This window comes from Rhinolophus ferrumequinum, chromosome 28 (genome assembly GCF_004115265.2).
Source record: "Rhinolophus ferrumequinum isolate MPI-CBG mRhiFer1 chromosome 28, mRhiFer1_v1.p, whole genome shotgun sequence".
NCBI lineage: Eukaryota > Metazoa > Chordata > Mammalia > Chiroptera > Rhinolophidae > Rhinolophus > Rhinolophus ferrumequinum.
In genome coordinates this window covers 13,793,691-13,805,916 of record NC_046311.1, presented here as the reverse complement: position 1 = coordinate 13,805,916, position 12,226 = coordinate 13,793,691, and the positions used below count along the sequence as shown (strand labels likewise).

Here is a 12,226-nt window from a genome sequence, read left to right as displayed (position 1 = left end):
AATTCAGCCGCGATTGCTCCCATGTGCAGGGATGGGGTCTCACCCCAGTGGCTGGCCCAGAGCTTGCCACGGGAAGGGCTCTAGTGAGGCTGTTGAAGGGAACAGCCCAGAACTAGCAGCTCACTCACATCCATGGTCACGGTGTCTGGTTTCCTGAGGGGTTTGTGCACACTGGGGTAAGACTAGAAGATGAACGCATTTGGACCCCATCCTTGACGAGGGAGGCTCTGGAGTCATTTCTTCCAGCTGTTGGCATGCGGAGAAATGCTTGGCCCAGAGAAGGCTGGATGAAGCGGAACTTTTCACTGGCTGGCTGACCAGAATGTTTAAGTAGATGGAACACAAACAGTGAAGATAAGTACCTCCGGGCGAGGGGAGTGAGTGGGTACCTGCCGCTGGCCCGCTTCTGGGCTCTGCTTTTGCTGCCTCTGTTTAGCACTTGGGCTACAAACCTGCCCCACCAGGACCAGCCGCCCACTTGTAGGGTCTAACCCTCTGGTCAGTGTGAGTGTTTTGGGAGGTGGTGGGAGGGGGCGTGGGGGCAGGAGGGAGCCTAAGGCCACAGGAGGCCCACACCAAGTCTGCATTAGCCTGGCTCAGGATTCAGCTTTTCCCAGCCCCCTCTTCTCAGGGTCTCAGCTCTGGCCCTCAGGGCAGCAGGAGGGGCCCCCTCTTTCTTCTGCAGCACTCCTTCAGAACTCCCCCCACCACAGCTTCACCCCAATCCAGCCAAAGAAGAAAACAGAAGGCAATAATCAGGACTCGGGGGAGGAGACACCTGAGCCAGCTCTGAGCAACAAGGCGCCCTATGCACGTCCCCAGGTAGAACCCACAGGTGACTTCATCTGCTGTGGGGCTGAATGACAGAGCCAAAGCGGTCAAAGGTGACACCAGCATGTCCAGCACAACCTTCAGGGGCTTCAAGGGCGGTTATTCGCACTGTGGGGGTGGATCACAGACTCTCCTTGGGTATGTGTGGGTCACTGGAAGGGAACAAGCTTAGGCGTCCTCTCCATTCAGGACAGCAAGAAGAGAAAGGCCTCGGTGAGGGAGGCCGGTACTGGAGGGCACAGGGTCCTGGGAGATGGGTGCTTACCAGAAGCTGGGAAGGAAGACCTGGCATGCAGCCCGCGTCGGGGGCTCTGCGGTGGGGGGGCGGCAGGGGTCCCCCCCTTGCAGGTGGGACTTTCCGAGGCTGCAATCCTCCGGGGTTTCTCGCAGGTACTCCCCCAACCCCCTCCCTCACACACGCTCCTCTCATAGCGACGCGCCGGGCCGAGCAGGGCGCGGTCGTCGCGGCGCCTCTGCGCCGCTCGCGCTCCCGAGCCACCAGGGGGCAGCGCGGCGCGCGGGGCTGGGTGCGGGCGCAGTGGAGCCTCGCGTCGCCTGCTCTACCCGCCGGAGGACCGGACCCCTCAGGCTCCAGCTCCAGCAGGTCCGGGGCGCGCCCGGGAATCTGTGTGCTCCCCAGGGCCCAGGGCGGTGGGGCGCCGCGGCTTCCAGAGCCTGGGCTCCGGTTCCTGTTCCCGAGACCATCCCCGCAGGACCCGGCCCCAGGTGCGCCCGCCCACCCCGCGACTGTCCCGGCGCCGGGCTGGGGCGGGGGTGGCGGGCGAGGGAAGGGGGCTGGGCACGACCCATCTTTGTCCTCCCTGGCTTCCCGCCGCGCGAGCCGGCCTGCCACTGTTCTCCCGGCCCGCGTCCCGGGCGGGGGGCAGCGGGAGAAGCCGGTGCGGGGAGGCGGCAGAGGCGGCCCTGCGTGCAGCGCGCCGCGTCTGGGGCGCGCCCGCCACTATCCAGCTTCCCGGGCTCGTCGGCAGGCGCGGTGTGCGGCGCGGCGCGGGCTCACAAAGAGCTGCGGCGGCGGCCTCGCGGGCCTCGCGGGCGCTGGCGGGGGCGGCCGGGCAGCCACGCAGCCCCGCGCCCGGGCCAGGTAAGCGGGAGCCCCGGCCCGGCCTCGGGGCTCGGGCCAGCGAGGGGGCAGAGGTGAGGGGAGCAGATGCCACGGCCGGAGTACTGTCCCCCGGACCCAGCGGGGCAGCCGGGCGCCTTTGGGGGCTGGGGGTGCGGACCGGCGCCCCCCCTGAACGCGCGGGGCTGAACCCGCCGCTCACGCATCCCAGGCGGGGGACTCCGCAGCGAGGGCGACCCCGCGCGGACAAGGGGCGCCGAGCGGCGGGGGCTGCCCGCTCGGGTTTCACGGGCCTGACCCGGTCCTCAGTGCGATACCCGGCCCCGCTGGGCACTGGCACAAAGTCGACGTGATGGGCGGCAACTCGCGAGTTTGGGGGCGCTTCGGGGGGTTCTCTGCCTCCTGGAAATCTGAGCCCCAATTTTCGTTCCCCTCCCCCTTTTCCCTTTGTAATGAGACCCAGAGGGAGAAACTCCTCAATTAAAAATTGCACACCCGGAGCCCTGGGCCGCCGGCCGCGGGGCTGGGGGCGCGGCGCAGACCTGCCTCATTCGCCAGCCCCTTGCCCGCGGCGGGCATAGCGGGGCAAGGCTGCTAACGGTAGATTGGGCCACTGACGGTCCAGGCGGACATCGAGCCCCCTAGACCCTCAAGTTGGGCTTTGGGCCGGCTGGCGGGCCTGTGTGCGGAGGCTGGGGCCACTGTGCCCTGGGCCTGGCGCCCAGCTGCCAGAGCCTCAGTGAGCGGGGACGCTGAGATGACCCGTGCTAGTCCTAACTTCGTACTGACTCGCCGAAGGAGGACTTTATTGTTTCAGACCCGTTCAGATTGGGCCTTGCAGGGGCCAGACTCGAATCTGTGTTGGAGCCAGGTCACAAGTGGCCATGCAGCTGGCCGACGTGCCCCAGTCCTGGCATCTCATTCCAACACTTGGCCTGTGTGGGCTGAGCAGTCTGGCCTCTTCAGCCGCTGTCCCCTTTGTGGGAATTTTCTTTTTGAGAAAGAACAGTGGTCTTAGAAATAATGACCTGAAAGCTTCGAGGGTGAAACAAGCCAGCTCTCCCTGAGGTCCACATTGGTGGTGCCCAGAGCCGGCGGGCGGTGGGTTGCTTAGGCCTCTGGATTAGTGGGCCCTCTGGTGAGGCAAGTGGGGGCTCCTCCTCTCCTGGGCGGGATCCACCATGCAGGGGACACGGTCTGGTTTCCTGCTCTAGAGCTGCTAGGCTATCTCGCCCTATGCCCTCACTCTTGGGTGGCCATTTATGCTGCTTCCACCTGTAGCCTGGCCTGGAGAGGGTCTCCTGGGCAATGCAGACATGGAACCTGCTGGGACCCTGGGCTGTGTCCGGGGCCCGAGTGGATGAGCTGGAGCTTGCTGGTGGTCAGCTTGCTGAGCTGGCAGCCTCCCCTGTGGATACCACCAGCGCAGCAGGGGAGACCCTTGGAGTGGTCTCCGGAGTTGGGCCTGGTCTGGGTGATGGCTCTCGCGATGTCGCAAGAGTCTTCTGTGGGAGTCTGTCTGTCCAGACCTCTGGACATTTTCAGGGGCATGGTTGTGCCCTTTACCCCCTACCTGCCTTTCCGTCTCTAGGGTACCGGGCTTCTGTGTCTGGAGAATTGCGGGCTGAAGCAGATGGGTGTGTGTGGGAGTGAGTGAGCCTGAGAAGGGGTGGGCCCTGGCAGGAGGGCCGCGTAGGTGAGGGCCACTTCTGACTCTCGTCCACCTTGCTTGCTTTCTTGGGCACCCCAGGCCCACGTCGTGGCTTCATAACTTGTTCCCCATAACTGCCCCTTGAGTACTTCTAACCCTTTTTTTAAAAAAAACACAAAATAAAACATTTCACAGGAATCATTGGTGGCGATGGATTGTGAAATGGAGGCACATAAATAATCCAATTTGCCAACTGAGCTAAGAAATGCTAGATAAAAATACAAGATAATTGTAAACGACACCAGTCACACCCCTGGAAGCTGAGAGGGAGCGCTAAAACACCTTGATTTTTTCCTAGACACAACTGAGGAACTCAGAGGAAAAACACACCTGGTGGAGAGGTTGGTGTCAGGCTGGGCTCTGTCTGGAGTGGGTGGCCGAGAGGCTTGTCTGGGGGCACAGTCCTGTCCCCCCCACCCCCCCTGCCGTCTCGGTCCCCCCCTTCTGTCCTTGGTCCTGCACACCCGATCTGACACCTCTGAGGTGAGGTTCTCCTGATACACAGTCTAAAGACTTGGAGAAACCTTTCTTGTCGCGGGGAGCCCGAGGGCACGGGCAGGTGGGCACAGAGGCCCTGAACAGGAACCCGGCATGCCTTGCAGCCTGGCCTTAGAGAAACGATGAGAGTGGGAGAAAGCCTTGGGTGGCACAGCCCCGACCTTGCTGGGTGGCTGTGAGAAAAGGGGCCGTGTGGGGGTGCAGGAGGCGTGGACTGGCATGCAGCTTGATCCCTGACGTGGGTCACGTTTGATTGCTCACCAAGAAGTGGCCCAGGTGTCCGGTTGGTGGTCGGGCCATGTGCCCACGAGGAGGATTTCTGGCTCATTCCCTGTCCCCAGGCACCCCGCCCCCCTCCTGGGTTGGGTCCAGCTCATGTCCCAGAGCAGCCTGCTGGCACGGGCTGTCAGCTGTCGTGGGCACCATCTTTTCTTGCCTCTCCTTCAGCCAGTCCAACACTCTCTCCCTGTTCTCTCTCAGATGCCCGGGGGAGCCCAGGGAGGACAGTGACCTCAAGGTCATAGAGCCAGGCTCTCTCTGTGGGGCTTGGGATTCCCACGTCTGCCTGGGAGCCGTACATGTTGGTGGGCTGCCATTGCTATGTGAATTAGGATTTCTGTGCCGGCTGTGGGGTTGCGCGTTGGCAGGTTGGGCCCACAGGTCTGGTGTCCCTTGCTGAAGCCCTCATGGCTCCCGAGTGCCCACTCACACCCACACTCCTCAGTCTGGTTTTCTCAAGTTCCGCCCTTGCTCCCAACCATAGCCCCTCCAAGCTGTCCAGGCTCCAGGCAGATGGGCTCAATGTCCAGGCTTGCCCTGGTTTGTCCCCACACTGTCCCAACCTTCCTGGCCCAGGGACGCTTATCCATCCTTAATGATCCCAGCTGAATGTGGGCTTTTTCCTTCTTATCCCCTTGGTCCTCAAATTTGTCATGTTCACACCTGCCTCAGGGCCTTTGCACCTGCCGTTCCCTCTCCCTGGCGCGTGCTTGGTCCACATGCCCACTTGGTTCTCTGTTTATATGCCAACTCCCTGCCTAGCCCATCTAAATCAGCATCACTTCCCTGTTTCTTGTTAACCCTGCTTCGTGTTTCTTTCTTATTTATGTACTTGTTTGTTTACTGTCTATCTCTTACCACTGCAACGTAAAGATTTTGTTCACCTCTCGCTGGCAGTTAGAACAGTGCCTGGGGCCTTGTAGACCCTCAGTGCTACTCGGTGGGTGAATGAATGAATGAATTAATTAATTGAATGAATGAATGAATGAATTGAATTGAATTGAATGATCAAAGCCCAAGGAGCTTGATCCTTCCTTTCAAACTCTGAGAGCAGAAACTCTGAGGCTTCCTGCTCCTCCGTTCCCAGAGACCCAGGGCTGGAACCGAGCTGTACTCACATTTGGAATCCTTCCTGGACCCTCGCACAGAGCCATGTGCTCAGTAGGCGGGCAGGAAAGATCTGGGGAATTGTATGTTTAGGTCATTTGTCACATAGATCAGAAGACACCATGGTTGGAAAGGGAGTCCATCCCAAAGAGTGGGCATTCTGATTCTTCACGGAAGTTCCCTTTTGGCCGTTTGGGTGCTCTACCCTCAGGCCGTCCCTGAGGCCAGAGCCAGCTCCTCGGGATCCTGCAGTCACCTGGCGTGTGGGTGTGCTGGGAACCAGGCGCCCTCTTGTCCAGGTTCCCTTTCTCCTCCATCTGGATGTTTCTAAACTCGTCTCGTACCGTATGTCAGACCCGGTGTCTCGAGGCTCCCAGCTGCTCTGCCTGTGCCTGTGCGCCAGCCTTCCCTTCCCGGCGCCCTCCCCCGGTCTCACTCTCCTTCCTGTGCTCTGGCCTTGCCTGGAAGACGCAGTGGTTTCATGAGGCAGGAGAGGGGAAGGGATTTGGAGCATGGAGAGCTCAGTTTGAACCTGGCTCTGCCACTCATCCTGGGCCCTGGGGCGAATCACCAGCCTTGGGAGTCTTTCTCAGCATCTGTCACTGCACATTACACCTCCTGCCACGGTCATGTACTCATGTATGTTCTCCGTTCCCAGAACTGAGTCCCTAGCAAGGCAGCTCGAAATGTGACTTTCTGTGACCTGTTTTATGCGTTGTTAATTTAATTAAAAAATGCGGTGTATAGTTTTCCCTAGTTGGTTTGAGTATCAGTTGTCTTGGAAAAATCCATTGTTTCAAAACTAGGAGACCCGGTAATTGAGTGAACACGTGGCTTTAGGGGTGATGGATTTCTCGGGTCCCTCTGGCACCAAACGTGTGCATTGTTCAAATAAAACTCAGTTTACGTGTCTGTCTTTCGGTGTAACAAGTGAGCCATGTGTTCTAACATCTGTCCACGTTATCCAGAGCTGGTGACAGCTGTCACAGCTGGGGTGGAGTGGAGCGGGGCCTGTGTTAGCAGTTGGAAGCTCGAGAAAGCCAGGCTGTGCCTCCAGCATCCAGCCAACACCACTGCTCAGAGTCGGACTTGACTCCTGCGAAAGGCACACACAGGGCTGAGCTTCCTTCGTCGCCGGCCACCGAGTTTCTGCGAGGATGGACTAAGATGAGATGTGAGTGTTTTGTCACAAGAAAGTGTCGGGTCAGTGTGGCCAGTGTCAGTCCTGGGGTTAGGGTGTGTGTGTGTGTTTCCCTAACGTGCCTGCCAGGACTCATACCGGGCTCTGCCTTGGGCTCTCTGGCTGGTCCTGGCTGCTACCAGTGACAGCTGGTGCTGGCTGATGGATGACTGATCCTGGCCCTGGGTCCCAGCGCTGCCCACCTGGCCTGACTGCTACGTCAGGAGTCCCTGAGGCCGGCCTGAGTCGGTGCTGTTGGCTGCTGTTCCTGCAGGAAACAGCAGTGGACTGGGCCTGGCCCACAGCCCCCACTAGACGTGCGTTTCTTTGTGTGCATGGACGGCGAGGTTCTGCCGTGGCCTTTGCGCTTCGGCTGCGGGAGAGGAGCGTGCCAACGTGTGGCGGGTGGCACGTGCAGTCTGCCTCCCATTCTTGGGGGTGTCTCTGAGCCGTTTCTTGGGTTGGAAACTCTGAGAGCAGAAGCCACGCCAGACCGGGGACCCCTAATGTGTCTCTCCTTTGGGCTTTCACAGATTTTGGCTTTTAAGTAAATTGCATCATTAAGTAATGGTTTTCTTTTTGTTCACGGGCTGGTCTGTGCTTGATCAGCAGTGATGACTGGTGTTTGTTACGGCAGCTGGTGTGATAGCCCCAGAGGCAGAGGCACCTGTGACTTGCATCGACTTCATATGGGGAGCGGCCTTGGGGCACTCTCGGGTGTGGCAGCGTTCTCCCCGTCTTAACTCTCTGTATGTTGTGCTGCTTTTCACCATCATGTAGGATGGGATGGTTTATTTAATAATGGAAACAAAGGGGTACTGGACACTTACGGGGCAGCCCTCATTCTACCCCTGGCATTTACCTCTTAGTCCTTTGACGTGCGGGGCCTTTGCAATGCTGGCACTAGGGCAGGTGCCCTCCACCTATCCTCTCACCCACCCACCGCTCATCCCTGAGCCCCTTTCCTTTGCTGGGAGCTCATCCCCACACACCCACCACCCACCCACCCACCCACCAATCCATCCATCCATCCAACATGTCTTTTCTGACCCTGTGTAGAGCTGGGTGAAGTCAGGAGAGAGGGTGTGGAGAAGGGGCTCTTGGCGAATGGAGGATGGTATTGGAGCCTGATTCTGGCTCTGGGTCCAAAGCCCCCCTTAGAAAAGCAGCAGCCAGAAGGTGTGAGGGTCCCAGCATGGGTGGGACCCCATTCTGGAAGAGTGGGTGTATGCTCCTCCATGCAGAAGGGCCGCCTGGAGGCGGGCGCACGGGGGAGGGCTGAGTGTTTGGCAGCAGAATTATGTGGTTTGTGAGAGATGGTCCCAGAGCTGGAGATGGTCCCATGCCGCAGGGGCCTGACCTGGGTGGCCTCGGGGGAGCTGCTGCTGTGGTTGGGAGTAGAGCAGCGGGCTGATGCCCACAGGCCATGCCCAGCAATCTGCAGGAGAGCGTTTTCCATGAACCAGTGTCCCAGGGGGTGGAACCTGGGGGAGGAACAGTGTAGCACCTGGTGGTGTCTCCAGGTGGGACACGCATGGAGGGGTGCAGCACCGGCCCCGTGAGTGCCTTGTGCATGGAGGGCAGCCGGAGGGTGTTGGGGACGGCTGGATGGGGCGCAGGGAGAGCTGGGCGCCCTGCGGGGCCCTGGGGCTCCTTGTGGGAGGCGGCAGCCGCCAAGTCTCAGGCTCACTCTCACGGACGTTTAATTTTACCCTTTAGCGATTTGCAGGCTTTCTAGATTCAATTGCCACTGTTCATCCACGTGAATGACGAAATCCACGACAAACCATAAATCACATTATTCATTTGCTCACTGAGTTAACCTCCGTGGATTCGCTGACTTACTCGGCAGGACGGTCGTCGGGAAAACAGGAAAGCCTGGTTTCCAGTTGTCGGTGAGCAGCAAAGATAAGAGGGTCACAGGTCAGGTGGCCGGAGCTGCGCCCCAAGTAGCCATCCCCCGCTTCTCTGGGGAGCTGGCTCATGACAACGGCTCCCGGTGGCTTTCTGGCCCTTTGTTGGAGGGGGATTGACACCTCGCTGGCAGGGCAGAGGGCAGAGGCCTGGGGAAGGAGAGGGCAGAGACACATCTGCTGGTCAGACGTTCCTGGCATAGCGTGGCTGGGAAGCTGGGTCCCCAAGGCCTCTGTGGGCTGGTGAACGCGAGGACACGTGTCAGGGCTCAGCTCAGTAGGCGATACCCTCGGCGCCTGCAGCTCCGGCCCTTCTTCCCCTTTCCAGCCTGCAGCATCTTCTGCTGAATGCTGGCTCAGAAAACACCTCTTAGCGTTGCTTCTTTTTTGCTCCTGCACAGGGAGGGGGTGGGCACCATTCCCTCCTCTGAGCCCCACTGCCTGCCCCTGTCACGCTGGCAGGGAAGGGCTTGGATGCTTCCTTCCATCCTTACTCCCATGCGCCATACCTGGCACCGGTCTGCTAACTGTTGGACTAATTAGAAATCAGGATTTGTTGGGAGAAAGCTGCTTTGGATGGGGGCGAGCTCTGTGTGTCGACCTTTCTGTGCCACGGGCCACGTGGCTGCACTAGGCGGGGGAGAGGGACGCTCACTGAGGATTGTGCGCTGCTGGGAGCACGGCCCTGGGGCCTGCCTGTTGATGGTTCTCATCCAACAGCTAATATTACCCTGCTGCGCTTTGACGGACGCCCCACGCCTGCTTTCTTCCTTTATCGTGACACAGAGAAACGCAGCTCTGGTGTATTTAATATCCGATATTTCACAGCAGAAATCCAGTGGTTACGTTGGTGACGGCAGCCTCTGCAAGCTCATGCACGATAGCCACCAAAGGGAAGGGACACGTTTGCCTGGGGATGGGCTGACACCACGCTGACTTGGTCAGCAGCTGCCTCCTACTGAGTCAGAAGAGTCTCATAAAATGCACGTGTATTTGTAGAAATACAGAGTTTTCTGTCCCAGTGGCCATCCTTGAGGTTGAAATTCACTTTGGTTTTAAGGAAGCAAATGGAGACATAATACAGTAACGGGGGCTGATTTTTTTCCCCACCCACCCCATTTCCTGACCGTGGTCCTCAAGCTCTCACACACATGCCTCAGGGAAACTGTCCAAGCTCACGGAGTCCATTAACAGTGTTCGTGGTCCAGAATTCATGTCAGCCAATCGCTTAGACACATCTGGGCCTTACCTCTCAGGCCCTGGCTCCAAAACCTTTTTCTCCTCTCCACACATGTGTTTGGTGGGATATATTCTAACAAATGACTTGTCTTAAAATAGCGCACTATGTAGTTAACAAGAAAAAGGCAGGCAGCCAAATAGGAAAAGGGGGCAAAAGACTCTTTACCAAAAGAGGGCCCAATAAACATGAAAAGGTGCTCAACTCCGTTCGTCATCGGGGAGCTGCAAAGCAACTTGTAAGTGTATTAGTCAGGGTCCTCCCTAGAAGCAGAACCAGTAGGCCACGTGTGTGTGTGTTATATGTTTTTGGAGGTTTATTATGAGGAATTGACTCACGATTATGGAGGTCGAGAAGGTCCATGACCTGCTGTCTGTAAGTTGGGGGCCCCAAGAGAGTCGGTGGTCTCATTCAACCTGAGCCTGAAGAACCAAGGAAGCCGATGGTGTAAATCTCAGTTCAAGAGCAGAACAGCGAGGCAGGAAAGAAGTGCCCCCTTCTTCTGCCTGTTGTTCTGCGCAGGCCCTCAGTGGGCTGGGTGACACCCACACACACTGGGGAGGGAAATCTATTTTACTGGGTCCACCGATTCCAACGCTCATCTCATCCGGAAACTCCCTCACGGACATGCCCAGAAATAATATTTATTAATAATGTGGACAGCCCGTGGCCAGTCAAGTTGACACATAAAATCAGCCGTCCCAACGTGACACTAGTGTGCATTCCCACCTGGGAGGCTGACGTGGAAAAGAGCAGACAGTCGCAGGTGTTGGTGAGGACGTGGAGCAGCCAGAACGCTCACTGTTGATTGGGGTGTAAATTCGTGTAGCTGCCTTGGCAAGCCACTCTGCAGTATCCGGTAAAGTTACAAATACACAGTTGCTGTGACTGGCAAGCCCATTCTGAAACAGAGGGACATGGACACATGGCCACTGTGATGGGCTGAATGGTGACTCCTGAAGCTGTCAGGTCACAAGGCCTGGAACCGGTGCGTGTTACATGGAAAAGTGTTGCAGAGGTGATTAAGGATATTGAAATGAGATTATGCTGGATTATCTGGATGGGCTCTATGTGCCATCCCAAGGATCCTTCTAAGAGAGACAGAGGGAGATTTCACACACAGAATCAGGCCACGTGACCACAGAGGCATAGGGTGGAGTGAGTGGCCACAAGTCAAGCAATGCTGACAACCAGCAGGAACCGGAAGACACAAGGAACGGATTCTCCCGCAGGCTACCCGATGGCACATGTGCCTGCCACCCCTTGATTTCAGCCCAGTGACCCTGGTTTCTGACTTCTGGCCTCCAGAACTGTGAGAGGATACGTGTGTGTGTGTGTTAAGCCACCCAGGTTTGTGGTGATCTGTGACAGCAGCCATAGGAAGCTGACGTGTCATCAAGATGCACACACAAGCGTGCCCATGGCTGCGTGGTTGTCGTCACCAAACTGCCAATGACCAGGTGTGCAGTAGCAGCAGACTGGCTCGGTGCACAGGGGCCTCTTCCCGCACGGAACACCAGGCAGCAAGCTGAGAATGGACACTGCTTGTCCATGCAACTTGCCAACACTGAGTGAAAAACCCAGACGCAAGAGTCTCTACTGTGTGATCCCACTGAGAGGAAAGACGACAGCCAACTCTCGTCCGCGGGGTTGGAAGTCAGGTGGCCCTTGGGAGATGGTACAAAGGGCCCCCGCGTGTGGTGGCAGGGCTCCTAGAGGTGCTGACAATGTCCCATCTCTTGGTCTTGGTGTTGGTTTGCCTGGGTGAGTTCCCATTTATGATACGGAATTTTTCAGGACATGTGTTGTACTTCAATAAAAAGTGAAGGGAAATAAAACAACCCAGCCACACATCGTCTTGGAATTTTCAAGGAGAACTTTCAATTGACTGACTCATGGCTTGTTTTTCTGCTGGCACGATGGTATCAAAATCAAGATTACATTTCATTTAGTGGAGATAATTAGATTTGGCCATTCCAACAAGTGCTTATTAATATTTAGATACAAACTATATTTTCTAAATGAAATCAGAGCCCGTAAACCCGTGTAGGATGCTAAGATCTATACACGTGTAAGTGACACGGGTGAGTTACACAATGAGTTTTTCTTCCTGCACGTGGTGGAGCTGTGCTCTTAAGGAAAACCAGACGCATGCAGCCGAGTGTTTCAGGGGCATACGCTATGCAGCTTCAATGAGTGAGGACCAAAAGTGCTTGAAGGATGGAGAACAGAGGGAAGCGGTGCGTGGCGGCAATTCCTGGGGGTCAGCCCAGAAATCATGGGTGGAGGTTTCATGGGATCAACACTGACACCAGTGGTGACAGTCATTGATGGTTTGGACCCTTGATACGATGTGATGAAAACGGGGTTTCTCCTCTGTGGTCTTTCT

At 57.3% G+C, this 12,226-nt stretch overlaps 1 protein-coding gene across 5 annotated transcripts in view; it reads left to right on the top strand.

Moving 5' to 3' along the window:
- Window positions 1-1,336: 1,336 nt before the first annotated feature.
- The window catches only part of APBA2 (amyloid beta precursor protein binding family A member 2), a 156,579-nt gene continuing 145,689 nt past the window's right edge, over window positions 1,337-12,226 (top strand). For 4 of the 5 annotated variants that reach the window (XM_033100243.1, XM_033100244.1, XM_033100246.1 and 1 more), the window contains exon 1: window positions 1,337-1,557. The gene's annotated coding sequence lies outside the window, so the exon portion shown is untranslated. Of the gene's footprint in view, window positions 1,558-1,872; window positions 1,934-12,226 lie in introns of those variants that run through there. The other variant, XM_033100242.1, reaches the window with a different exon arrangement.